We start from the raw sequence: 6000 nt of genomic DNA, 5'->3' as shown, positions 1-6000 counted from the left end.
AATGGCTCTTCTTATTTGCACCTTGCAGTTTGACCTAAATAATAACGTCTGTTTGGCAAGGAAAAATAAACAAAGCTGGAGTCCAAAAACTGAGTCATTGTTTTAAGTAAATCATCTATAGTCTAAACTAGTTACAATCCCTGCCTGTAAGCCATAATCTTGGCATGTTTTCTATGTCTTCAGTTGCTTTTGAAAAGTTCAGGTATTATTTTATAATGTATGAATAATTTAAAAAATGGGGAAAAAAGGGAGAGATTGAACCTACTTTCTATATAGGTGACTTTTTAAAAAAAGATTTTATTTTTTGATTTGAGAGATAGAGAGAGAGAGCACGAGCAAGAGGGAGGAGTCGAAGGAGAGGGAGAAGCAGGTTCTCCTCTGAGCAGGGAGCCCAATGCGGAGCTCGATCCCAGGATCCTGGGATCATGACCTGAGCAGAAGGCGGACGCTCAATGACTGAGCCACCCAGGCGCCCTTTAGGTAACTTTCAATGTAAAAATATATTCACATTAATAATTTTCATCTAGGACACTACTACTACTATGTATATAATGTACTATGAACATTTGTGTACAAGTTTTTATGTTGGACATTATGTTTTCCTTTTTCTTGCATATGTATCTAGGATACATACTTGAGTACATACTACTACTAATCATAGTATTAATCAGTATCAATTATAATATTAAAGCCATGTTGTACCTCTCTTTCATTCAGAAGCCACAAATTTTGAACTATGACCTTGTCACTTTTACTCTTGATTTAAGCATCCAACAGATTTTTTTTTTTAAAGATTTTATTTATTTATTTGAGAGAGAGAGAATGAGAGAATGAGAGAAAGCACATGAGAGGGGGGAGGGTCAGAGGGAGAAGCAGACTCCCTGCCGAGCAGGGAGCCCGATGCGGGACTCGATCCCGGGACTCCAGGATCATGACCTGAGCCGAAGGCAGTCGCTTAACCAACTGAGCCACCCAGGCGCCCCATCCAACAGATTTATAAACCAGAGCTGTAACTGGGTGGGGGGATGGGTAAAATAGTTGAGGAGGATTAAGGAGTGCCCTTGTTGTGATGAGCACTGGGTATTGTATGAACATGTGGACTCACTCTATTGTACACCTGAAACTAATGTTACACTGTATGTTAACGAACTGGAATTTAAAACAAAACCGAAAAAAAAATCACAGCTGCAGCTCACACATTAGACAATTACTCAAGCAATTCTCACGTTGATGAGGAATCTAAAGGCAAAATAAAGAGGCTACCCTCCATTATAATCTGTTGATTTTGTGGTTAATATTAGACTACGAAATTTAAAATACAGAGGCAGCATAACAAAAGAGCATAGGCTTTGGAGTTGAGATAGAAAAAAAGAATTGAATCTTCGCTGTGCCATTTACCAGCTGTAGAACTTTTGGAAAGTTTCTTACCTTCACTGAAACTCAGGGGGGCGCCTGGGTGGCTCAGTCGTTAAGCATCTGCCTTCGGCTCAGGTCATGATCCCAGGGACCTGGGATCGAGCCCCGCACTGGGCTCCCTGCTCGGTGGGAAACCTGCTTCTCCCTCTCCCACTCCCCCTGCTTGTGTTCCCTCTCTCTCACTGTGTCTCTCTGTCAAATAAATAAAATCTTAAAAAAAAAAAAAAAGGGGGCGCCTGGGTGGCTCAGTCGTTAAGCGTCTGCGATCGGCTCAGGTCATGATCCCAGAGTCCTGGGATCGAGCCCCACATCCGGCGCCCTGCTTCGCGGGAAGCCTGCTTCTCCCTCTCCCACTCCCCCTGCTTGTGTTCCCTCTCTCGCTGCCTCTCTCTCTGTCAAATAAATAAATAAAATCTTTAAAAAAAAATTAACCCCCCCCCCCCCACGCAGTTTACTCATCTGTTAAATAGGATTAATAGCTCCTACTTCATTGGGTTGTTGTCAGGCTCCGTACCTAACACATCAAGTACAAAATCCGTGTCAATGAATTCGGGGTTGTGTGTGTGTGTGTGTGTGTTTTAATCAGAAAATCTTCCTTGAGCGCTCAGGATTTAAATATATAACCTTCCTGGTCTAGAAGTCTGTCTTTGATTTAGGTCAGCATGGAAGTATTTTAACAGAGCTACTTAAGAACCCATTTCAGGGCGCCTGGGTGGCTCAGTTGGTTAAGCGACTGCCTTCGGCTTCAGGTCATGATCCTGGAGTCCCAGGATCGAGTCCTGCATCCGGCTCCCTGCTCGGCAGGGAGTCTGTTTCTCCCTCTGACCCTCCTCCCTCTCATGCTCTCTGTCTCTCATTCTCTCTCTCTCAAAAAAAAAAAAAAAAAAAAAAGCCACAAAACTTTAAAAAAAAAAAAAAAGAACCCATTTCATAGCCTGTGATCTTTTCCAGCCCTTAGATTCAGATTTTTCATACATTTTTTTCTTCTTAGTCTATAGGATTACATTTTCATTAATCCATATTCAATTTATTCCTAGATTATCTTGGGCATATTTTTCTTTTCCTCATCTCCTTCAAAGAAAGTAGAAGTTTGAGAAAACAAGAAGTTTTGGAGAATTTAAACAATGGATGATCATTATTGTTGGCAAAAACTACCTTGAAATGAGGATCTTTGATACAATTATGCTTAGCATATCTATCAGTTTTCTTGGGACACATCTTTAGAGAGAGAGACTAAATCCAATTTTAAGGGGTGCCTGGGTGGCTCAGTCAGTTAAGCGTCTACTTTTGGCTCAGGTCATGATCCCAGGGTCCTGGGATTGAGCCCCCCGGAGTCCTTTCTCAGTGGGGAGCCTGCTTCTCCCTCTGCCTGCTGCTTCCCCCTGCTTGTGCTCTCTCTCTGTCAAATAAATAAATAGAATCTTTAAAAAAAAATCAATTTCAATTTATATTCTATTTATGTGCTGTTCCCTGTGTATATCTCAAGGTATTTACCATTCAGTTACTGTACATAATACTCCTGTGAAACTCATGGTCCAAAAACATTAATTAACTTAATTTACAAGTGGGTAAACTACAGCCTAAAGTGGTTGGGTTGCTTTAGGCATCTGGACAAGTCTAGGGAAGTTGACAGCTGCCAAACAAGGCCTGTTCAATTAATATTGTGTCCCAGAATTGAGTTCCTCTGGAAAGGAGAAATCTGTTCCTGTGCTAGCATGTCCCCGGTGAAACTCATAAGATTTTGTTTTTGTTTTCTCCCAGCTAGATTCATTTATTTACATGAAGAATGTTTGGAACTTTATGCTCCACCCAAATCCTTCTCTTCAATGCTAATTAATATTCTGTGTGTTAGTGTGAGTGTGTGTGTGTGTGTGTATGCACACATGCATGTTTCACCCTTGGCAGGTCCCTTTTCAAGTTATTGTCTTAGTGTTTGCCTCCTAGCATTCTTTTTTGGCCATATACTTAGTATCTAACCATTTTTTATGCTGGTAGTATAAGACTGCATTCAGTAGATTCCTTGCTATTACCTTTTGACTTAATAATTATTTGCTGTAATGCCACATGGATTTTCTTATGTATCTTCATAAATGTAATTTTTAAACCCTCTTTAATGTTGGATTGATTTACTCCCTAATAAAGTGCTGAGCACTCCTAGATACCTCTTGATTCCTTTCTTTCCCCTACATTCCTAGAGTTGCTGGACCACCATATGGCTTCTATAATTTTATCCTGACCATATCAATATGCTGCTTAAAATCTTGTGATGGTTCACCCTGACTCAGAATAAAATGTGATCTCCTTTGCTTGGGATACCATGCCCTTCCTGATCTGGCATATGTCCACTTCATGATCCTCATGTAATCCTTCCTAAGCTGGGCTCTAGTCATACTAAAATACTATCCTCTGCCTCCGCACATGCTGTTCCCTTTACCAGGAACATCTTTCCTTATCCTGTATCAAAACTAACGTGTCATCCCTCTCCCTCCTTAGAGTGTGAGTTCTTTCATGGTGGAGCCAAGTGTTCTATTTTTGTAACTAGAGGTTGGTAGAGTGCTAGATACACAATGTGAGCTTTAATACATGTTTGTGGGATTAGTTCATGTAATTAATAGTTGCATGGCTGTGGGATTCACCATCAATAGAAAATACCTTATAATGACTACTAATAAAGTTTTCATGAAATTCTGGAGTGTTTAAGCTGTGGTATCCCAAAATAGGACCTGGTTGGGACCTCAAGGGTATCTGCATTTAGTAGAGGGAACTGGAGGTTGGATGAAGGAACGCGGTGATCAAACTTGGAGAAGCTCTATAAAGTTCAGTAATTTTAAAGGAACATCAGCAGAAAAAAGTTCTAAAAAACAATTTTATTTTCTGTTTTCTATCAATTTAACTCTTTCATCCAATTTGTCATGTATTTTATCAGCTAAAGAGCTAAATAATTTGGACATTTACTGTAATCTTAATGTTTTTAGTTGTCTGAGCACAAGTAATGCTATACGGGAAAATATTTTGTTTTGTGTATTTTTCATTTGGCTGATGAAATACAAAAATATCTTAACTCCACTACTTTTCCTCCCCTGAGCCTTGTGAGACACACCGCACAGACACTGGAGGGGAAAGAGGGAGGCTGAGGCTAAGGAGTGACAAACTGTGAGCAGCGTAAACTCCATACATGCAAAATTTTCCCCAAGTAAGAAACTAGCCTTTTTAATGACAATAATTGTCTCTAGGCAAATACATAGACATTAAAAAAGTTAAAGAATTCCACATATAGAATATTAATACTGGTAGAAGAATGTCTCCTCAATATCCTATAGTTCAATATTTGCCTCAGGCATTTATTAAAAACTGTGTTGTGTATAAATATTACACAGAATAATTTCCAATATTTTATATTTTATACCTTTTTTCCACTCCATCAACTAAAGACCCATAGTTTATTTTAACATGTCTAAAATCATAGCATATATTTAAATAGTATTTAAACAATAGTATTTAAATAACTGTCAGGACACTTGGCTGGCTCAGTCGGTAGAACATGCGACTCTTGATCTCGGGGTCATGAGTTCAAGCCCCATGTTGGGTGTAGAGATTACAAAAAAATAAATAAATGTCAATTTTTTCTGTAACTTTATGCACGTATCTATGGAAACCACTGATAATCTGTGGTCTTGAGTATATTCCACTATTGATAGCTGAATATGTACTTATTTTTGTTTTACAAATTAGGGGCTGAATGATATGAAACTAGGTTTATAGACAGACTTGTTCCTTCCTGGTCCAGAGTATTGCTAGTGTTCTCTCACCTTTTGTCCTGTCCAGGACATCCTAGAATGGGAGTTCTGGCATTCACCCAGGGCCATAGCAGCTGATTGTGCTTTAGAGGTTCACGCTCCTGAGGAACAGTCAAGTAAACTAGGGCAATCGGGAACCAGAGTTTATGAAATGTAGTTTCTTAAGAATAGGTGCACCATCAAGTGAAATTCAATAAATATTGTTTGTAAGTATGTGCCATATTATTAATAAACTTATTTTTTCAGATGATTACTATTGGTATCTTATGTATTTGCTACAGTTAGTAGTTTGTTGTGTTTGAAATTTAAGTGCCAAAATGTTATTGCAATAAACCAATACGTTTAATTATGTATAAAACAATCATATGAATAACAGCTGCAAGTATTTTAAGTATGAAATATTTTCAAATACTTTCAATTAATTTTCCTCCATTTCTAGAAATCTCTTCAAAATTTCAGAAAATCTGCACAGCCTCCTGAAAACATCCAACTGTTACTGAGATGCCAGAGTTGACAGTAACTTCCTAACTCTGCTTTAGCTTCTTCTTGGGTGACTAGCACGGTAAAAATGTTTAATGTGTTAGCAGGATTAAGTAATGCCTGTATGAAGAAGAAATTATTGGAATTCCAGCATTTATCCTGATATTCAGTATACCAGATACTAAATATGAAGCATATTAATAACAACAGTAAAAGTTCTAAACTTTTTTTAAACATTTTTAAAAGATTTTATTTATTTATTTGTCAGAAAGAGAGAGCGAGCGAGCGCACAAGCAGGGAGAGAGGC

Source organism: Neomonachus schauinslandi, chromosome 9, assembly GCF_002201575.2.
Source record: "Neomonachus schauinslandi chromosome 9, ASM220157v2, whole genome shotgun sequence".
Lineage (NCBI taxonomy): Eukaryota > Metazoa > Chordata > Mammalia > Carnivora > Phocidae > Neomonachus > Neomonachus schauinslandi.
The sequence above is the reverse complement of the archived record's forward strand: the minus strand, read 5'-3'. Positions refer to the sequence as shown.